At 45.5% G+C, this 23,276-nt stretch overlaps 1 protein-coding gene across 1 annotated transcript in view; it reads left to right on the plus strand.

Moving 5' to 3' along the window:
• Positions 1-23,276, plus strand: part of NEK6 (NIMA related kinase 6) — a 113,569-nt gene that overhangs the window by 22,510 nt on the left and 67,783 nt on the right. The gene's annotated exons all lie outside the window — the stretch shown is intronic.

The following is a 23,276-nucleotide window of genomic DNA, read 5'->3' on the forward strand; positions in this document are numbered from 1 at the left end:
AGGATACGAAGTGACTCTCTGGAGATGTGTGGCAGGAATTAAAAAAAAAAAAAAACGACCAATTCCAGGTAGAGGAGATTGGATTCCAGGAACTATTTATGGACCTGGAGCAGGAGAGGTGGGTGGCCGGTGGGTCCCCCAGCAGCTCCTGGTAACTGGGTCTTTGAAAATGAGTTTTCTAAAGGAATTGCTACTCTTTGTCCTTATAATTTTAAAAAGGAACTCACAGGGGTTCTTAGTTTCCTCTTTACTTTTTGTTGATGTTGGCCTCTTATTTTAAAGATAAAAACTGGGACCAATAAGGAAATGGCTTTGAGGGGGAGAAAAACCTCTTGAAACGGTCCCCGAATTCCCTCCCCTGCTTCCCTCCCTGGAAAATGTAACAAGTCAATGTAACACATATGCGTTCCACAACAGAGGGAGGAAAATTAACACAGTTACTATTTTGTTGCATTACTTTCCGAAGAAACATCATTGCGCCGTGATTGCCCCACAAAATTATATACCTGTGTTAGAGATAACGTTATTTCGCACAACGGGTTATTTTCCTGTTGTACCAGTGTCTAAGGGGTATTTGTTGGTGCAGGCTTTTTAAAGCTTTTAGCAGAGATAGTCAAGTTACTTTGAAGAAGTAATGTGTCATTCTGGCAAAACCAGACAACATGACGAGCAGTCTGGGAAAAGGATATTTTCCGTGAATGATGGCCTTTATGAATTGTGTAGAACTAAAGATTCTGGTCAGTTGCCATGTCAGTTGGGATGGGCTGATCAAAAAATAAGAACAATAATTTCTTCAAATTTTGTTGTGAGGTTCCTTCTAAGCCTCCAGATCCCACCCAGTGATGTTTTGGAGAAAAGAGTTGGCTTCTGCTACATAGGGTTGCTTTTAATTCTGTCTGATCATTCCTATTTTGCAGATAGATTTTCCTTCCTTCCTTCCTTCCTTCCTTCCTTCCTTCCTTCCTTCCTTCCTTCCTTCCTTCCTTCCTTCCTTCCTTCCTTCCTTCCTTCCTTCCTTCCTTCCTTCCTTCCTTCCTTCCTTCCTTCCTTCCAGGGTACTGAGCATGAGATATATCCATTCCCAACCTTCCCTGAGCAGTTTTCATCCTGCTGCTATTGTCCTTTCCAAATAATGTCTCTCCCCCCCCCCATGGCTAAATATTTCTAAAAGCAGCTGCGCAGAGTCCTCCGGACTTAGTTCTCACCTGCAGCCAAATTTGGGGCATCCTTTCGTTGGCTCGACTCATGTGTCTTAATAGGGGAAGACATTGTTATTATCAAGAGACCCACAAAAGCTATTTTATTCTAAGTAGCATTTGAGATTTTCCTTTTGACTGAGCAAAGATCTCTGTAGGTTTCCTTTCTTCTTTTCTTCTTTTGAAAGAAAGTCTGGGTTTGTGTCCTGCTAATGCATTGTTTAGTCAGTTGAACTGTCCGATTAGGGCATGGATTATTATAAAAATAATCAATGTGGACACCTCCCGTAGCTGGACAACTTTATGGGGGTGCATTTTTGTTTTCCATTTTTTTGAAATTAATGCGATGGGACCACTCTCTCTGATCCTTCGCTGAAGGCTAAATAAACACAATTAAAATATTCTTAGTTTCCAATCTGCTTTGTTCCGTTCATTAAGGGTACTGGGGGGCTTCTCGGCCGCCTGCATTTATTTCAGGAAGAAAGAATGAAAGAAAAAAAAGAGGAGAGAGTATATTTAGAGAAACGTGGGATGCTGTGTCACTAATTACACCTGGGGGGGAAATCTCATTAGATATTCATTTGCTTTCTGGATTTTCAAACAAATGTAATGAGCCGCATTAGCTGCGCTAACGATGGACTGATCTCATCTTCCAGACCTGTAGAGAGGAAGATGGTTTTGGCCCCTGACCTCGCAGAGTCTCTGGCTTCCCAAATTCCCCCCCCCCCCATAAGTAAAAGTGTGTGTGTGTGCGTGTGCACGCACATGTTTTCTGGAGCTGCGGCTCCCCTTTTCAGTGAGTTGTAGCCCGGCTGTCATCTCATTTTTAATACCCTCCTATGCTCATTTTGCAAATCTAGAGGTGGACTTCCAGGGGAATCTGCTCTAGTTGTCCTCTCGTTGTGCCTTAAATGTTCCTTTCCATGCAGTGAGAACAGACTCCACATCAGAAAACGATGGATGGGTTTCTGCTCCACTAATGGTGGTGGTCAAGGAGGACCATGGTCCTACCTACCAGTCAGTACGTTCCCCTTGTTTCCATATCCATTTTGGACAAAGGAATGGGTCCATCTGCTGTTTGGGCCACTATTCTTTCTCCCTCTCTCCTTAAATCTCTCTTTAAGAGCCAGCATGTGTAGTGGTTAGAACATTGGACTTGCAAAGTTACATTTCCAATCTCCACTCAGTTATGATGCTTGCTAAGTCATCCATTCTCTCTCTTTCTCAAGCTGTCCTACCTCATAGGGTTGTTGGGCATATAAAGTAGGAAGGAGCAGGAACAAATACACCGCCTTGAATTCATTGGGAAATGGGTGAGACAGAAAAGCAACATACAGTGGTGCCTCGCATAACGATGTTAATTGGTTCCATTAAAAACATTGTTATGTGGAAACATTGTTAAGCGAAACACCATTTCCCATAGGAATGCATTGAAAACCAGTTAATCCGTTCCAATAGGAGCCTATTCAATACATTTCAATGGTGAAAAAAAAAAATCACCAAAAATTCAAAAAGACTCAGAACGAAGCCAAATTACTTTAACAAAGGTTTTATTAGGTGCACTAACGATTCCAAGCATTTTAAACATTTTTAAACATTTTAGAATATTTTTAAAATAGCGAAAACAGGGCTGTCAAAAAAAAAGTTAAGCGAAACAGGGGACCTAAAACTGTCATCGTTAAGTGAAGCAAGGTCCCAAACATGCGAAAATCCCCCATAGGAAACATTGTTAGGTGAGGCGGCAAAATTTCCAGCAAAGGCCATCGTTATGGAAATTCATCGTTGAGTGAGGCACTCGTTAAGCGAGGCACCACTGTATAATAAATAAAAATGCCTCGCCCTTTGTGGTGCAGTGGATAGAGTGATGGGCTAAGATTCGGGAGGCAGGGGTTAAAATCTCCATCCTGCCATGGAAGCTCACTAGGGGTGTAGAACTGTTGAAACTTATTCCTTAAATATCTCACTTACCTTTAAAAGCCCTGTGAAGGCCACTACTGTATATGTCAGTTCTGCCTTGGCAGCATGTAACGAAAATAACCATACTTGGCTAAAGAATAAAAAACCCAAAAGTAAACAAAACCATGTAGAAAAAAAATGAGGCAGTGCAGATATACAAAGGAGCTTCATTATAATGAAGTTCAGTTTAATGAACACCTGTGCAACTATTTTTTAAAATAAATATATATTTAAAATTCGGAAAGTTGTCTATGCAATATACAAGCCACAAATGATACAAAATAAGATTTTACAGTAGATACACCTACTTCTTTGGGCGACAGGATGATATCTAAACATCAGTACTATCTAGTAAATTTATTTTCTTTAATTTGAAATATTTTAAAACTCCACCTTCCTCCTTAAAAGGACCCAAGGTGGCTAAAGTGAAGGAATATAATTAATACATTTCATGCAGAAGAAATGACAAAGGTTTCTGCCAATCAAGATAAACCATTTGGGACCAAAATCAAATAACAACACTTTATTGCTGGTACGGAGGATGGAGGGTCTTTGTGTACGTTTCCAGTCTATATGCAATTTTATGTCAGTTATTGTGCAGCTTTCTTAGTATATAACATTAGACCTTATAGCCCACTCTTTCCCTTCATATATCCCAAAAAGGAGCAGCTAGTTATGGAGTTAGCCTCTTTCTGGCTGTCTGAAATCTTTGATACAGATGTGTAACAAGGCATGGCCACATCGTAAAGTCCTGATTTAGATTGCAATAACTCCTTGCCAGGTTTGGAGACCTTGCGCTTGCCTTTTACCCTGCCAGGCCCACCACGACCTTCCCCGAATCTCCTGCCCCCCCAATCTGTGCAAATATGAATGAATGGAAGGAGATTTCAAGGTTGAGGCTCAGTTTTGTTTCTTGGGAGGGAGGGTGGCTGCAGGCAATGGGTGTGGGTGTAAAGTGGCAGGATCCGACAGCTTTACCGCCGTCCCTTGGTGAAAGCTGTGAATCGTGCGGCAGAATAACACGGCAGGAATGACTGCAGGGAGGCAGAATATATGGGAGCCCTTGATAATTGGAAGCAACCGGAATGGAAGGGGAGCCGATGGAGTTTGTCTCACTGAGCCAATTGTACCACGAGAGAATCCAGAAGTCTGGTGGCATCTTTTAAGACTTAATTCATTTTTATCCTTGGGCGTCCAAGCACGCTTGGAGTTCGGGGCCTTGATCCACCCAGGCAGGCCGTGAAGCCAAGCGCTGGGATTTCGTTCTTAAAAACAAACCAGAAAGTCCAACTCGATGCAACAGGGGTTGAGAGAGAAAAGGAGAGGAAGTGCACAGATCTGCGAGAGTCGTAGGCAGGGCACTGGAGCCAAAAAGCCGTAAGTAGAAAGGTAGAACCTCAGCCTTTCTTTCCTCAAAAGCCTTGCAGAAAATCGTCGCTGGGAGGGAGCAGTGCTGGAGGCCACAAAGCGGACGGCCTGTCCTCCTGCCTCCTTCCCTTCCCTCTTCATTCAAAGGTTGAAGGAGCAGGTGATCCCTCACAAAGCCGGCTTCACAAAGGTGGCGCGTTGCCTCAAAGATGGAAGGCGGCCGGCCTCCGACCGTAGGAAGAGCCTTAACCCATTCCCGGGGTCTTGCAGGGAAGTTGGCTTTTTTCCTTCAGGTGGAGAGAAAGCCTTAGAAAAATGTTCTTAATAGATTAAAGATGGCATGGGGAGAAAATCTCAGCTGGACCCAAAAGTAGCCCGTTCTGCTTTCCGGAAAAAGACCATTTCTGCCTCACTAACTTCTGGAAATGTCTTTTTTTTCCCCCTTTTCTATTTTCTCTCTCTCTCTCTCCTTCCCCCCCCCACTTCTTTTCCTCCCTCCCGAACATGCATTTCATGTCCATGCCCAGGCATCTTTAAGGGGGTGCTTGACGGGGGGGGGGGCACTGCGACCCGAGGTTCATGTTGAAAGCAGAAGAGCCCAGAGGGGGGAGATTTGGTGCAGGAAGCCCCGAAAATGTCTGCTGGGGGGCATGCATGCAGTGAAAGGGGAAGAGTGCAGCTTTTTGTGATGAAAGGAAATGGAATAAAGGGTAGTGGAGGGTGGAAGGACCCCTTGCGAGTTGCTCTTACATGCATGCATAAGGGAGCAGGGCTTAAGGGGGGGGCACAGAAAGGAGGAACGTAATGAGAAGCAGTACGGTTGAGTGGTTAGAATCTTGGTTCATGGACTTGGGTCCCTATTGAGTTGAGAAACACACCTGGTGAATTTGAGGCAGAGTTTCTCTCTGATCCTACCTCATAAGGTTGTTGAGAAGGTATAGTGTGTGAAGGGGGGGGGATCCGTATGCAGGGCCTTGAGCTCGTTTGCAGAAGGTTGAGATATAAAAGCAGCTAAAAATGTAATACTAAAGAAACTGTAGATTTGAGCATACATACGTGTGTGTGTGTGTGTGTGTGTGTGTGTGTGTGTGTTTGAAACAGCTCTGCAAACAATGTTAATCTGGCACATACTCTGGCTCAGCTTATACAGTACAGACAGCATAGCATTAGAAATGGGAATGCCTTAAGTGCTGAGCCAAGTCTGATGGTCATATCACCAGCTTCCTCGCCTCCAGTATCTTGCAGATTTTCTCGGCTTCATTTTGTGCTTGATCAGTGGGAGGTAAACATGGACTTCGCTGACAGGTCTCTTTGCTAAGGCTTGAAGATCAATGGAATCGTGATCAGCTGCTAATGATGTGCTATCTTGTGTCATCTGACTGGATCCTTAGATGTGAACAGGACTTCTGGTTTCGAAACGAAATGGTTTTTTGCTGGGTTGGAGGGAGCACAAACAAACTCTTGGGTTGTGTTATGGGGTGATTATAAGACAATGCCTTTTAGAAGTGTGGTTTCACCTCCTTGTATGAGATTTTCAAACAGCCTTCTATTACTCATGATGGTTAAGTACGAACTTACTCACGTCTCATGATTCCCAGGATTCTGGGAGTTGTAGTAACCAAAAAAATACCTTTCCCCAGCTTCTAGACCACTGTTCTTTTCCATAGATCTGTTTTCCAGTGACTGTGTAGGCTGCCTGAGGATGATGGGAGTTGTATTGAGTGCAGGGAGGGCTGCTAGAGACCCATAAAAACCTTTTCTCGCTTTTGAAATCACACCTTGCTTTGCAGCCCCCAAAACTTCCAGCCATGACGAATTCCTAATATTATTTCTTCCCCCCCCAACCTTGTTTTCCCACCTTTCTTCCTCCTTTTCTTTCTTCTTGGTGGCTAATTAATGGTGCTGTGGAAATTATGTTTTACAACTGATAACGAGCAAGACTTCTGATTCAGCCACTCTGCCACCCTACCTCAATGAAAGGATAATTAGCTGAGCACTTGGGTCCACGCCGTGGTTGGCGCTGGCTACGTCGTCACCCATGGCTCGCCACCGCTCCTTTCTGAGTTGGGAGGGGGCAGAAGAGAAGAAGAACAAGAAGAAAAATAAGACCATCCTGCTAGTGAGCTTCTTTGTACCCAAACCGGACCAGATAGTCCATGAAATACGAGGCAGGAAAGCCCAACATAACAGGGTACATAAATCACAGCCTTGTAGGGTCGCAAAAGAAGCTCTTGGGATGGAAAGATTCCCCAAGTCCCCCCTTTTTTGGTTCGTTCGTTTGTTTCCTGCTAATTTCCCAGAACAAAGCCAGATTAACTATGGGGCTAAGCACGCTGGAGAGCAGGATCCACGCCCCCACCGAGGCCCTCTCGGTGGGTCGGCCGGCTCTTGTGATGGTTCAAGAGCGATGGGTGAACGAGGCTGCCCTTTAGACCTACCCACCCGAAAGAGGGAGGGAAGCCGTGTAAAACAGCATGGGTTCACAGAGATGTTAAAAGTAGCATTTTTTTTAAATGGCTATTTGGACAAAATGACCAGTGGCATCTCCACTTGATTGTGGATGCCCAAATGAGCTGTGTGCCTGCTGACCAGTCCCCTGTCCAAGTGCAGCTAAAAGGACGTTTGAGGTCCTCGATCTGTCTCCTTTGAGTGGTTTTGGGGAAACAGCCCTTCCACCCTTGCACCCCTTGGAAAGATGCTTCCTGCTCCCGGTGGGCCTTCCAACGAAGGACCCCCCCTCTCCTTAAAAGGGACTCTGTGTACAATCTGTCAGGAAGGCAGATGTGCTTCCTGGATTGAATCGACAGGAGATCTTGCTTTTCCCCAATTTTAGTAAGCCCCCCTCCTCTTGTTTTTGGGGGCCTTTGTCATCTTTTGAAACACACTCTCTCCCCCCCCACTCCTCCGGCCCCCGCACCCCAACGACACTCCCGGCTGTGGCGCTGGCTTATTGCAGTCATAAAAATAACAAGCTCCCTACAGACCCTTTTATAAAGAACAATTTAGAGCCGGGAGTAAGTGTTGGGGGGTTTGAGATGAAACTTGGAAGCAGGAGTGCTAATGTGATATACAAGTGTGATTCAAGTATTTTATCGAGGCAGGAGGGTTGTGGGTCCCGGGAGAGCCCCAGCACCGTCTGCAGGCGGATGGAATTGGACGTGCCCACTTCCAAACCGCCTGGCCTCCCTAACGGGGCCACGGAGAGCCGGCGGGCAGCTTCAGTGGCCTAGCAGTGGCTGTGGCAGGTCAAATACGCCTTTCCACCCATAATTGCGCCTATGGAATCCAGCCGCCCTTAACGCTGTTATTGGTCATTCGGCAATATTTTCCCCTACATTGAGCTAAAAGCAAACACTCCGCAGGAGCAGAGCTTGGAAAAAAATTAGTGTTTTCAGACTGTCATTCCCCAGAATTCTCCCGCAGTCAACACGGCCGTGATGGATGGGGGATTCTGGGGATTGTAGTCCGAACTCTGCAGAAGGCGGGGCTTCCTGTCTGACATTAAGGAAAGCCCAGCTTCTCCATATCTGCTGAGAGTGGGTGTCAACGCTAGAGAGTTGGAGCAGTTTCATACCATGGCTAGTTCCTAGGGAATCATGGGATTTGTAGTTTGGGACTCAGAATTCTCTGCTGTAGCTCAAGGTCGAGTCCGCTTCAGAAAATTCTCAGAAAATTCTCAAGTACCGCAAAAGAAACACTATAAATCCTAGGTTTTCTGTACGAAAGATGCATCAATTGGCTGTTTTGTTTTACTTTATCATGCTTCTGCATCAAAGACTGAAACCACTGAACTTTCCAGCCAGCTTTTGGTTTCTTAAGTCATCCAAAAGAAGTACAGTACCTATTCCCATCTATGTTTAGAAGCATGAAACGTGATCAATTTAGATGGATCAATTGTTTTGGGAATGTTTTCATTCTGTCTGATCTCAAAACGTCTTCTATTAATGATGATATTGATTATTAATAATAATATTCAGCCCTATATGAAAAGATACCATGCTAATAATGATAAAATCAAAATTAACATACATTTACACATTTTTTCTATCCCAGTTCCCCCGCCCCCCAAACTGAGGATAAAGACAACATTCGAAAGCAGATTCCAATAAAAACAAAACAAGTAAAAAGTACGTTTTTTTTTTTGTTTGAAAAACAAAATAAGCTCCTCAAATTCATTTCACTCTTGCCTCCCCGGGTGGCCTGAAATAGGTTTTAATTACTCCAAGGGACGTCTGGCACCTTGTAAAACTGGTGCAGGGGCTGCGTTAAAGATGGCTGTATTATGTTCGTCTAATCGGTTTCCCCTTAACAGCCACTGGGTGCCCATCAAAATGATTTACACGAAGCGTAGGGTGGGGCTGGGTGGGTTTGGTGGGAAACATGACAGTCCAAAGCAAACGAAAGATTATCCACTTTGATTAGACAGAATTGGAACGAAACAGGGAAGGTGGAATTGTATTTCTGCTTGTTTTTCCCATCAATCAAAACATGGGTATGAAAAACAGCAGGGTGGAATGGTTTACTCCAGCTTTCCCCATTTCGGGTTCTTCCTGATGTTGTGGGCTACCCACATGGCTAGCACGCACTACAGCATCTTCAACAACTTTATTACTGTCCGGAATATTTAGGATGACTTGATTTTGAATGGGCAATTAAGACCCGTTGACTTGACAAAATACCTGCTCTTTCAAAGACTATACGGGTTCAGTGCTGGCCCTGAAGTCTTTGTACACATGTAACTCTTGGTGCTCCAGCGGCTACAGCACCTTTGTTCAAATAAGTGAGTGCCTTAAAGCTGGCTGCTTTCTAGGAAAGAATGTCTTCAGGCTGGGGAAAGGCTTTATTCTTAATTTTTAAATACAGTCTGCCAATGTCCCCTTGTGGGTGCGGGAGTGGAAGGCCGGAAGGCTTCTTTGGACTCCGCCTCCCAGACAAACCCATTGGCTATGACAGAAATGGCCCAACCTCCTTCTTTCTGGACCGCGCAAGGTTCTAGTCCTTATCGTACCCTGTAGCAGCCATCAGAAAGGAAAGGAGGGTCTCCTTGCGTGAGGCAACCTTTGACAGGCAAAGGTGTAGAATAAGAATCAGATCTGGGACCTACTTTTAAAACTCTTGCTTCTTTCGGACACTTCAAGTTTTATTACTCAAAAACAGCAGAGGGCAACAGTGAGACGGGAGGCCCGGAATATAAACCCCTTGTCTAGCTTTTCCTTTACAATCTTGACAAGGGATGATTGGAATATCGAATTTTCGGGCCTCATTTTTAGACCCTTGGATGCGGTTTGCCACGGAAGAACAATTATATGTTTATAGAATAAATATTTTCCTCGTGGCCTTCCTCTTTGGGATACATGCATTTCAAGTGCATTTTTGCTGTTCCTCCTTCCTTCCGGACTTTCTTTTCATGGTGTATTGTTTTATTTTAAAAAGTCTGATTATTTCCAGAAACGCATAGGCTTTGCTTTCCCCTCCAATTCTTTTTGCATTGTATTAGCTCCAAGAGGATTTCAGGCAAAGGGACATCCTCTTGGAAAATATTTTCGGGGTAACCTAATAGGACCCTGTCTGAAAATCTCTGAGCCCTTTCCAAGATCGAGAGGCGAAGGAGCAAACCCACAGCTGCAGCTGGAAAAGACGCAGCTGCCCGTCAAGCTGAGGGTCTGTGTTTCCCATTATGGGGGAGGCTGGCAGAAATGCAACACACACACACACACACACACACACACACACACACACACACACACACACACCCTCTGTCTCGCCCTACTGACCGCTGGCTGGTCAATTGTCTGTGTGCGGAGGGGTGACCTTTAGAGACCTGAATCTAAAAATAAGGTGTCCTGTAATATGGAGCAATGACGGTGGGGACATGCTTTGCTGGCTGGCCCAAGACACCCACCTCCCTCTCTGTGGCCTCCTCTGATGGCAGTGAAACAGCAGGCTGGCCTAGAAAGCTATTTCAGAGTCAATAGGATCGGGGTCTTACGTGAGAGGAGAACTGGATCATCTTCTTACCCCTTTCCCTCTTTGCCAAGTCAGATAGCTAACTGTTGTTGTAAACTTTGCAATATACCACCGGTCCCAATCCCCACCCTTTGGGGTGCACAGCATTTGCCTTTAGCTAGTCAGACCTTTTCGTTCACCCCAAGGACAGATCCTGTAGAGACCAGTAGAATGGTCTCTACTTTTATAGACAAAGAGAATGACTACACATCCTCTCCTTAGAGTCACACTAAGCAATATCAGCATGTATTTAGAAGCAGTGCTCCCTAAAACAGTAAAAAAAATCTGTTTGGCACAGCATACATGATTTACTCCCTCCGTGCTTCCATATCTCACCTTTGCTAGCACACTTTGCTTTGTGATTGATCTCTGATCGGGAAACATGGCTCCAATTGGGTGCCTGCTGTTTTGTCCAAGGATCTTTGCCACTGAGTGCTTAGCGCAGCAATTTATCCCGGACCAACTCGGTATTTACTAACTAGCATCTTTCTGAACCCGAGCCCAGCATTTTCGGCGTGATAAAAGAACCTCGCGCTCAGTCCGTTCTCTGAAACCCTTTAAGTTTCAATAACGGAAATGCTTTCTGGGACCCCCTACACAATTCATCCCTAATCTTTTATTTATAACTGTCAACCCTCAGAAAAAAAAACACAACAATACGAATCGAGGGGCAGCGGCGGAAAGAAGGCATCATAATACTTTAAATAATTGAAGGCAAAGGTATTAAAAAGTATCCCAGCAGTTATGGCTGTTGCAGAGATGTCTCCCCGCAGACCTGACGGTGCACACTTGGGCTGCATTTTTAATTTTTAAAACATATTTCTTTTGGAATTATCTGGTGATCCAAGAGAGAGCACGTTTATGGGGTGATAAATTACTGCAATAAACTGCCTGTGATGTCCAAAATAAATAAATAAAATAAACAGAGGCAGCAAACCACAGCAAGAAGGAAAGCAAATGGCTTGGTCCCAAGAGATTCGGGACCTGTAAGCAAAAGCAGGAAATGCTTGCTCTCCTCGTTTTTTGCCTTAATTACTGATGGGGCATTTTCTCTGAGAGCCTTTTTACTTCAATTTAAGAGATCTGTTTGGCGCTCTCTCTCTCTCTCTTTTTTCTGATGTAGGGTGTAAGAGCCACTCTGGATGGTCCTATGTCGGAATCGTAGACCAAGAGAAGCGCTTGTTTCAGAGCTAGGAACGTAAAAGGAGAGAATCCAAAGAGTACGGTTAGCTTTAGGGCCGGGGCTACCATAAAGTCGAGTGAGTGGACTCAGGTAGCGTAGCTTGTGTTGGCAGACAACCTCTACACATGGCCATTTATGGAGGAAGTCATTGGGTTAGATAGAACACAAGAAGCTGTCTTAGATTGAGACTCACGCCTCCAGCCCCAGAACATCGCGTGTTTAAACTCTCCAACGCTTGGGTTGTCATTTCTGTGTGTTTGACTATGTAAATGCACCATGAGGGTTACCACCTTTTTTTTCCTTTAGAGGCTCCTCTCCGTTAACGCATCTATGCCATGACGGTGTAGTCACCTCCGTTCACGAAACAGTTGTACTCACTAATGGGGCAAAAGGGGGGGGGATTTCATTTCAGTACATGTATGAATTTTACCAAAATTGACACACACGACTTCACAGTTCGGATGGAAAGGACTTAAGGTTTCTTTTTAAAAAATTTTTGAATTTGGCAGAAAATGAAACTGGCAAAATTTCCCTTCCTTGCTCAAGATGCACTTGCTAGCACCCTTTTGCTTTGATCTGATCTGGGTTGATGAATCATCCTTTTTTGTTCTGGTTTTGTCTGTGTGTTTTGGGCGAGGGGAACACACTAGAATTTCCTTCCGCCCCCCACCCCCGCTGCTACCCGATGTCTGGTTTTGTTTCTGAATGCTTTTATTTCTGCCCCTCTTCCTTTAAATCAATTGCACGGGGTCTTGCATTTTAATGCCATACTCCGTCACCTTGTATACCTGGGAAAAGAAAGCGGATCAATATGAAAACAAGTAAAATAATTTTTAAACTGTTTCTTGTTCACCTGGTTTAAGCCCAGCTGCTCGTCTCAGGTAGGGCAAAAACATTAAATCAACAGGTTTTACGAAATGTCATCCTGAATTTTAATTAGTGTTACACTGATTGGTATAATTTAGAATTTCCAGAATTCCCCAGGATGTGTAGTCAGGTATGTGTAGTCAGTCCCAGAATTCCCCAGGAAGCATAGGGATTTCTGGATGCTGTAGTCTAAAAGCCCCATGTGCCACACCTTTAGTTTTACTTCTATTTATTTATTTGTAGTATTTATATACTGCCCAATTTAATGCAAGGCACTAGTCTAAGCAGTTTACAACAAAATATTGTAATGTAGTTTAATATTATAGTTTATTGTGTTTATATTTGTAGCCTTTTAATAAGAAAAAGAAGTGTTTTTAACCAACAATAATGTCTTTTCTGAACTTTAGCCGGGTTGTGTTATGATCATTGTTGTTATTTTTATGTTGTAAACTGCCCAGGGTGGCCTTTGGCCAGATGGGCAGTATAAAAATCAAATCAGTCAAGCAACCCATCGGTCAATTGATCGATCAAACAGTATGTTGCCTTGGATCCTATTTCCGGGCTCGCGTGCGTGCGTGCGGGCATCACACGTCACATAGTGTAGATAAAATGAAATTAACGCAAGGCCTCGTCAAAGCCAAGGGGGCCGGGAAAGTGAAAATCACACATCCTTTCTGTGGCAGAGACGGAGATGCTCAATCTTCTTTTTCTAAGAAGCGACCTCAAGCCTCAAGGGTAGGAAAGAAAAAATGAGTCACACTTTTGCAAGAGGTAAGATAAGCAACGAACTCCTCAGAGGTGAAAACCACGAGGGTTATTTTTTTGTTGTTGTTGCCATCTTTTTTCACGCAAGGGGATTGTGCGGACCGCAGAGGGGAGCCAGCAGCGCAAGGAGGCCAAGCACAGCAACACCTCGGAGGCTGTTCTAACAAGAGAGCGGAAGATGATATCAAAATAGAAAGCAGAGCTGGCTGCATGGGCAGTAAGGTTGCCAATTTGTCCCTCTGCACCACACAAGGAGACACGGCAAAGGTCAGGCAGCCCTCTTCATCCTGCTGAATAAAACAGCTGAAGTAGTTTTCATCTTCCACCAGGAACAAGGCTTTTGTAAGGTCTATAGGTCTTAATAGCCCCTTCCAGTCCAAGCCATATCCTTTCTGCTCCCTCTCATTAAGGGGATCTCAGGGGGAACATGATGGGGAGCTGAATTCCCAAGCGCTGAAGCCTATTTACCCAATAGGTTGACACCTTGGATCCTCCTTTTAACATTTGGGATAAAAACCCGGAGGGGATTCTCCGCCTCGCTGGCATTGGAATCGCCAGCCATCCCTGGTCCATCTCCCAGGCAATGGCAGCTGAACTCAGAGGGACCAGGAAAGGAGGCTGGGAGGGGCAGCAAATCAGCCCCTCCGATCTTTAGGGTAACGTTGAAAAGCCGTCCTGGTCAGGCTGATGGGTAGGAGTTTGTGCTGGGTTGTCCGCCCGTAGTTTTTGCTTTGAGATTCCAAGACAATCTGGGTTGTTTTCTTGGGCGGGGGGGGAGGAGGATGCCCCTTCTGTTTTTGAACTTCACAGAATAAACAACAACAACAAAAAAAATACATTTAATTGCAACCATTATGTCCCTTTGACGGGGGAAGCCTTTAAGATCAGACAGCCCTCTTTCTGCACCAGTGGGGAAATAGCCAGGGCCTAATTAGTCTTGTTTTCTAAAGAACCTCAAAGGCAGCTGATGAAAGGAGCATGTGGCAAGCGGAGAGAGAGAGAGAGCTCACCTAATGCATGAGGAAGGGGGGGAGGCCGCCCGCCAGGGATGGGGGTGTGGGGGTGTGTGAGAAGATCTGATGGGTCGCATGTGGTTCTTAGTCCTCCAGTGCGGTGGAACATCAGCAGAGCCTTGCTGGGCTCTTCCATTTCGTTTTCGTCTTCCCTCCAGCATCCTTCTGTCTGTTGGGGGGGGCACTGAGAAGCTCCTCAGAAGGGCACCCCCCCTGCCCCCCTGCTCTTGCTTCTCTGCCTTTGGTATCCAGAGGTAGTCCAAAAGGTTGGAATAATTCCTTATTTCAGGAGGATACCTCCTAGACTGTGCCCTAGACAGGGCTGTTCCATCACCAGGGTACCAAACTTGTGGTCCAGCTAGGTCAGTGTTGCCAACTCTGGTTGGCAGCGGTGAGCCTGGCTTGAGCAATTCAGGCAAGAACTTTGCCTCTCCTTATCTGGAGAGGCTGAGGATTGACGTGGGACCCTTCTCTGGGTAAAGAGATGCCCATAACTACTAAGTTATGCCCCTTTTCGAGCTGGGTGATGCCAAGCTATAGAGGCACCAAGAAAAACCCAACAGAATCCCCCAGCAAGGATCTTTCCCAGGTAGACTGCTTCTGAATCTGGAAGCCCCATTTAATTCTCAGGGGTTATCCTCTTCAATTCATTTGTCCGACAGTGCCAATCAGAACTGCGGGTGGCAAACTTATTAAGGAGTCGCACGATTCAGTCTTACAGTAGCAGCAGTTTGGCGGGCAGTGTGATTTACACGGTCGCACTTAACACTGGATTTCTGCATGAGGGTTTCTGGCCTCCGTTTCCTGAAGCCCTGGGCGTCCTGTTCTCCCAAGAGGCACCCGAGGCTCTGAGGGAATCACTTGGGGCTTCCAGCCATCTCATTGCTTCCAGCACCCACAGAAGATCATGTCCGACCCGCCCTGAAGCAGTCGTGCGATGGAACAACAGATCCGCGGGCAGAGCGCCATTGATGTGATGTCCGTGGGCAGCTCAGTGACTAGTCAGTGATCTAGAAAATCTGTAAATGCCCTGACATGATGCTGGCAATTTCCCTAAAGACCTCACCGCTATGCAGCTGTCTGTGAATCTGGCTGTGTTTAACCATTTCTGCCCTTGGATCGTTCGCACCCTCGGGAGGAGCGGCCCTCCAACCGTTCTCAGCAGGGCTGAGAAGAAAAATGACACCATCGGGCAGCACAGGGGGAAAAAAGTGTTTCTTGGACTTGTCTGTTTAGCAAATGAGCCAGGCTGTGATCTTTAAGGAGACGGTACAGTCCCGTGATGGAGACCCGCCTGAGGTACATGGTGTCAAGGCACCTCACGGCATTCTAGACTCAGAAAGTAAGTGAACTGGGACTTATATTTTATCTTCAGCACTGGGGGATTTAAGAACAATAGTTAAATTTGACAAATAGTTAAATTTGATGGAAGGCAAACTGCGGGACATACATTGCTCCGTCTTCCAACAGAGCCAAACGGCCGGAGAACTGATGGATTTCCCTGGGATGCTGATAATGCTCCCCCCCCCCCCCGAATTTGCTGCCTGAGGTGGCTGCCTTACTTTGCCCGATGATAAGGCCAGCCTTGGAAGAGGAGAGAAAAACATGCAGTTTTGTCAAGTTAGATCTGAACTTGCAGAAGACTTTCCGACTTATTTCCAAGTCATTTTGGGTCATCGATGAAGACAGAAAACCAGAAAAGTTGGGGCTTGGGTGGGGCTGGCAGAGAACAAAATAGTTCCAAACCGGTGGGATCCCCTTCTTGCAGCCCGGCAGCCAGCCCCTGCCCTGGAGGGTGTGTGCCGTTTTCTACATCTTGAAGTTGCGGACTTTCTTTCTGAGTGATTCGCAAAGGCGTCCCTGTCAGTCCTGACAAGTCGTCTTGACATCTGTTCCTTTTTATAATAAAATCCGAAGCAAAATGAATAAATTAGTTATTGACATCCCTCCCGGGCTTCGTCGATGCAATCGCAGGTGGAAAAGACAGGTAACATAACCAGAGGGAATTGGTGTCAGCGGAGCTCCGGATTCTGTCCTCTATTGGCGAGCAGAATGAAGAGATTTCCTGCGTATATTTAGTAAATCGACATGACAACGTCATATACAATAGGAGATAATGAGGTGAACCCCCCCTATGCTGCCTGTGCCGTACCTTATGCCTTAAAGGGACGGGTAGGTAGAGAAGTTGGAATCATTAAACCTTTGAGATGGCGGCTGGAGTGGATTGAACCAGGCTGTCTTGTGCAGAGGTGGCTGGCCAGCTGCGGTCCAGAGAATGGCAAACAGGGTCAAGGGGCTCATCATTAGAGCTAACTTTGGACTGCAGTCCAAACCCGAGAGAAGGGTCAATTTTCTGGATTCCGGATTCATTCTCCCCACCTGTGACCTTTTAAGCTTGCGACCATCCTTCTGGACACTTAAATGTTTCTCACTTTCTCTGTGCCCACCAATGAACCATGGATGAAAAAGGGAATGGCCATAAACCAGGAAAGGCCAAAGTGAGGCCCTCTGAGTGTATTTCTATCATGGTGGGACCTGGTTTCTTGGACAGAGTGATTGGCATCTTGTATTTTAAAGTACATTTGAAAAAAAAAATATTAAGAGAATATGAAAAGTCATTTATACCAGAAACGGGAATGTACCACCTATAACTAGATTAACTAGTTTTTGTTTTTCATAAGCTCACATAGCTCTTCAGATACGACTTCTCTGCTTAGATCAAGAAGTGTGCCTTGGCACACAAAAGCTTATGAAATGAAGAAACTAGTTAGTCTTATAGGTGCTGTGTTACCAGAATAACTTGTTATTCAATGGACTAGCTCAATGACCTGCTATCTTACTTTTTTCTGTAAAAAGCAATGTGTTAGGAATGGATGGTGAACAGATTGATCTCTAAATAACAAGTAACAAATTCTTTTTTTTTTTCCTTGAAGGGAGAGAACAGCAAGTAAAGATGACTTAATTGCTAGCTCTGGTCAAGCAAGGCACACAAGATTTTAATGCCCAGTTTAAGGGGAAGCCGGAACTGCTTGACTCATGATATTGTTGTCATCTAGATGAGACCTCAACTTTTTTTTTTGGACTGGATGTGATGCCAAAAAGTACTCCTTCAAGTAGAAATATGAAGGAAAGGTTTTCTGTGCACCCCCTTCTGCTGTCTTCCAGATCCCTTATTGTCTTTTGCCCTAATGATGATCCCGCATTACACGGTATCAAACTATGTTAGAGAGATTTCCTGTTGGTGTTTTAGCAGTATTTAAGAAGTACAGTCTCTCTCTGCCATGGAATGAACAGAAGGATTTGGCAAAGTGCTCCCATCGCCACCTCCTCCTCTCTCTAGCTGGCCGTAGGGACCAATTTACTCGTAGTTCCTTTCCCATCGTCCACCAGCAACACTCCACAGCCCTGCTGCTCAGCTCTTGCTTTTGTCAGGGTGGGAGACGCATATGGCAGGGGGTAATTGCCTGCTTATTCCACTGCTGATTCAGCACAAACAACAGAGTCCATGCTGTAGCTTGGAGGACAAGCTTCCTCCACTACTGAACTTGTGCAAAAATTAATGGCGTTCTTGCGGGGTGGGGTGGGGGCAAGGGAAAGCCAGGGCCGTTTGCAAGTAGAGAGAGAAGCATGGGAAGCGAACAGGGACTCGATCTCAGGCTTCCTCCGGTGATGAGATAGAAGGCAGAGGGATGTAAGCCACCCCTTACAAAAAATGGGCCATGGCCACTAAGAATCAACCCTGCCACAGACCTTGACCAGCTGCTGCCCCTCCTTGATGACCATGCAGAACTAGCTGCACAAATGATTTGACACACTGAAAAAAGCTGCCTGTGCTCCTGTTCCACCCAGCAGGTTATATTCTCATGAGGACTAGACCCTTACTTTATTTCCAGCTGAAGGGCAATAGCCGAAAACGAGGTAGAATACATGCTTCATATGCAAAAGCCCACCTGTTTTGATTTGTTGGCCATCTTCAGAAGCAGCTGCTTCTTTTCCTATATATTATATCAGACTGAAACAAACCCATTCATATTCATGGAGTTCTGGGGATCACGAGTTCAGTTCCTCTTTAACGTCATGCCATGGTGACCACAGAGTAGAATAAAACTGGTGGCCACACTTTACTGTCGGGCAGTGGCTTCCAAAGCTGTTGGGGAAAGAGAGAAATTCCCCAAGGGTCTCACACCTTTCCAAAGATGTCAATGGGCAGCTCCCTTCTTTTGGCAGCAATAAGCCACAACGTGCCGCCCAGACACCCTGTCATAGTTGCGTCATCCACAAGTTGGGAAAGGAAACCATGATCTTGCTCGGCAAGGTCCTGCTGATGTCCTTATGCTCTGGAGGGCTACAGACCAAACACCCTGTTCGGTCTTCTCCTTTGTTTCCTTTTTTTGCTGCCCGTTTCAGGGGGTGCAGGTTGTTAAACAGGGCAGGACGGGTTTCAAGACCCTCCGCTGCTCCTGTTCACCACGGAGGTGGCGCCCCTTCACCCAGTTGGCCTTTAATCATTTTGGGGTTCTTGCCTCACCAGGCAGAGAAGGAAGCTTGAAAGGCTAGGAGGAGGCACGAGGTGGATCATAAGATGCTGCACTTGACAAAAAATGTACAGTACTGTAGTAACATTAAGAGTAAATGTGTTACTTTTAAAAACAGAGTTTGTGTCTCTGAAGAAGCAAAATGTAAACAGGTCCTTTGGAGAGAGCTATTTGGAAATAAGAGTCCTGGTTCTGATGGCACGCTGCCTGCTTTCGAAGGCCTCCAGTTACAACCATGTGGCATTTCCTGCCTCTGAGCTTTTTCCGGACCGTCATTATGCAGTCTGGCTGGAACACAACTTCCTTCCCTTTTTCCTTCCGCTCTGGCTTCTCCTTTCATCCAGACAATTCTAGCAGTATCTGATTGCAATCGAACCCCCTTTTCCTTCCTCTTAAGCATCTCTCCTTTCTTTCTTTCTTTCTTTCTTTCTTTCTTTCTTTCTTTCTTTCTTTCTTTCTTTCTTTCTTTCTTTCTTTCTTTCTTTCTTTCTTTCTTGGCACTGAGCAATTTCTTGACTCTTTGGGGTGGATTCTTTATAACAAACGTAGGCTGTTCTCAGAACACAAAAACGCTGTGATAGAGCAAGAGTGTTTAAGTCAGCAGCCGGAGTTTCCAGCTCAACCAAGTCTCCAAAGCTGCCTTCTTAGGTTACAATCCTATGAACTGCAACTCATAACATTTCACTCCCTCCAGCCTAAACCTTAGGCTGTGATAGAGGGGCTTATGCTGTTAAAACGCTTGCTTCTTACTATAGGTGGGGCATTTTTCTCCTGTGCTGTGATCCAACCCGGTTCAGTTTCCTAGTCCATCTACCCCTCTAAGGTCACCCTACACCAGAGTTTCCCAGCTTTGGATCCCCAGATGTTCTTGGACTGCAACCTCCAGAAGCCTTCAACATTACTTGTGCTGCTGCAGGCTTCTGGGAGTTGCAGCCCAAGAATGTCTGGGGACCTGAGGTTGGAAACCACTGCCCTACACCATCCAAAACACGGGTTGTGTAACTAATGGAGAGTGCACAGCAAGAGCACATGGCTGAAGATGACTTAAGCCTGTGAGTCAAGAAGACATGAGCTCACAAACAGAAGTGGCTATAAAGTCAGAACGACTTCCTGTTCCTAAACACTGCTGTTAGCCTGAATCAGGACAGCACTGGCCTGCAAACTTAAGAATACACTTTTTTTTTCTGTCTGACAATCCCCTGAACCCCCTTGCCATTGCAGATGAGTCTTTGTAAATACGTTGAGGTATGTAAACCTTAAACAATTGGCTTTATGTCCCGAGCGTAGGGTAGCTGTCTGTTCTGGGGGCATTTACACACCTGCTTTCTAGCTGTACCTACACAGGATCAAGGATCCTGGCTGCTCTTGAGTGGATTTGATCTTTGAAGCCCATCCCAATTTTGTCTGGCCACGAAGGGGCTCATGGATCTTGGCTCCTGTGTCATGATTCCCTCCCTCCCCTTTGTTCAATTAGTCTAGGGTGCCTGACATAAATGACCCATGTTTGCATCACAAATTCTAAATGATGCATGAAAAGCAGCTGTTTGGAAAACTCCAACTTTAATCGTCTCCAGTGTTTGGGAGGGAATGGCTAGCACAGCCCTATCAGGGTGGGTGAGGTGCGGGGGGGGCAGCGAGGGGAGAGGAAAAGAGTAAAATGCATTTAGGTGCCGAAGGAGCCACTGAAGGCTTGTTACTGGAAAATAACTTCCAGAAGTGGGAACTTCTGTTTCTCATTTCTGTGAGATCCTGAACAAGGACTTTTGTAAATGGTTATGTCACTCACTGCAAAGTGACAACCCCCCACCCCACCCCATAACTATTTGCTATTAGCATGGCAGAAAAGGCTTAGTAACTTGTTCCCTTGTTTCTTTTTGATTGGCAAAAATGGCTCGTTGTGCAGAAAAAAAAGAAAATTACATGCGTAATATTGTTTGGGAAAAGACATTGATTCCACGCTTTTTACTCTGCTCCCAAAGTAATGCTCTGTAGGCAGCGCATAGCTATTTTTAACAAGTTACTTCCAAGTTTTGGTCTTTCTTGGTGTATTCTCTCATGACTTGCGCATCTACGTGGGAAGCAAGTGACTGCAGCCGTTCCCCAGCAGCAGATGGTGTCTCTGGGTTGGTTTATTCCTGACTAATCTATGTCTGTTCTCTTTTTTTGAGGTAGTTGCCCTTGATCTCCTCTCTTCCTCTCCCTCCCACTCTCTGGTGAGGGCATCTTTTTGAAACCTCTTCATCCCCAAAATTAAGGAGCATCCTCTGTGACTTCTTCCATTGCTTTGCTTACTGGATATAAACATATCCAGTAAGCAAAGCAATGGAAGAAGTCACAGGAAAGCTCGAGAGGGCTACAAATTGAAGCTACCATGACCTTAAGACACACTAATATTCCATTAATCCAAATGTTTGGGAGACCGTCTAGTTATCGATCAAATACACACAATACAGACATAATGATTAAGGCAATTAATAACAAAATCCCCACCAAAAGGATAGTTTAAAATATGTGGCAGGTACAACCTGATGCCGGTACAACCTGAATCCGGCCTCCTGCAAAACAACAACAATAACAAGCTCCTAAAAATATCTGTGAAGATTCTCAGTCATCCAGGTGAGGTTATCTGGAAGTTGAAGAAGCTACTTGGATGAGTAGCGAAACGTTTCAACCTAATAAGAAAGAAAGTCCAGTTGCCATGACTCAACTTCCAGATAAGCCCCTAAAAAGTGCAACCAGCCCTCTAAGTACAGAAAATGGAAAGCACTCTTGCAAAATACCACAGACCCACCTCAAACTGATGCTGCAAGAGATGAATTAGTCTGGATGGTTGCTATAAAAGAGCACAAGTGTGTGTGTGTGATTTTTGTTGCAACAGGCAGTGATCACCCGACCCTCCCTCTGGAATTTAGCAATGCCAAGATCTGGCTTCCCACCACGTAGACCGCCAAGACCCCTCCCTCGAAACACACAAACACACACATGCATGCCTCGAATTCCACACAGCGGTTATGGATTTCCAAAGTGTCTTGGCAGCAATTAGGTTTGTCGAAAACGAGACAACACCAAAACACCACCCGCCTCTCCGAATATTGACAATCCACACGAAAAGGCACTCCCTGCCAGCACCGAGGAGTGGTTAAAAAGCTTGTGCAGACTCGGCCTCATTCCTGACAGCAACTTCTTCGCTCCCCCGCCCGCCACCCAGTTTCAGGAAATGCCAATTCAAGCCATTTGAATGCAGTGCTCTGGTTTCCACATCATCAGCCCTTTCCACCCCCCCCCCAACATTATGCATGCCAGGCAGAACAAATATGGGTTCTGGTGCCCTCACCACCACCCCGTCGCCTGCATCTGTTGCTAATGAACTGCAAACAACTCTGTGCTCTGCCTTAACCTAGTGCCCTGCCCGACGCATGTATAATCCAAATAAAGGCTGTAATGATGCTCCCAGCATCTCCAGCCCCACTGACAAGAACTCCCAGTGACAGGGGTCAGGAGGGCCACTGGACTTTTAATATTTCCCCCTTAACCCTTCCTTTGCCACAGGGAGGGCTATGTATGTCTTTGCTCCACAGCTCCCTAGAACAAGTTAGTATTTTAGAGTTGCTTGCTATAAGGATGCTTTTCTGGCATTACCCTGGTGGATTTCTGGGTTCACTGAGTTACTAAGGTGGCACAGTTTAATGCCTGCTTTGTTTGTGGAAAAGTGGCTCTCTTGGGTTGATGTTGTCAGAGGCTTGTCTCAATAACGATAGTGATGAAATCTGTGCCTTTCTGCCCTTCTTCCCAAATGTGTGATTTATTTTGTTCCTGGATTTGTTCTGGGGGTGGAGTTTTAACGCTATGACACTTTCCTTTAATGTTCACTTCTGCAGCCAATAATTGCCTGTTTGCAGGCTTTCGGTTAGCTACTGAACAAAACAGAACAAAAAGATTCAGAAGTGAAGCTACAGCACGGAAATGGATTTCTTCCATATTTGTAAAAAAAAAAATTCCTAGGACTTGCTGGAGTGTAGTGTTTTCCTGAAAATATGGCTTTTAAAACTGAGAATCAGACACCAATTCCAATAAACTCTGGAATCCTTCAGGGCAAATAAGGATGAATTACTGTAGGAGAAAAGAGAGTGGAACTTTTTGCCCTGTTTGGAGATCTCTCGCGCAAGAAGGAAGGCCCTGGTAAAATCTGGAGGAATCAGCCGATCCTGTAGAGGTGCTTTCATAATGAGTTTTTGAAACTAGTGACCAAACCACACTCCTGATTTCCAGAGGAGTGAGTGTTGTCCTACACAAAGTCTTGGAATTTGGAATGAGAAGCTGAGCCCATCACAGCTTCTGACTGGGTCACATTTGTAACATCTGGCTGTGAATGCTGAGAGCCCAAGCC

This window comes from Pogona vitticeps, chromosome ZW-PAR (genome assembly GCF_051106095.1).
Source record: "Pogona vitticeps strain Pit_001003342236 chromosome ZW-PAR, PviZW2.1, whole genome shotgun sequence".
NCBI classification, from domain to species: Eukaryota; Metazoa; Chordata; class Lepidosauria; order Squamata; family Agamidae; genus Pogona; species Pogona vitticeps.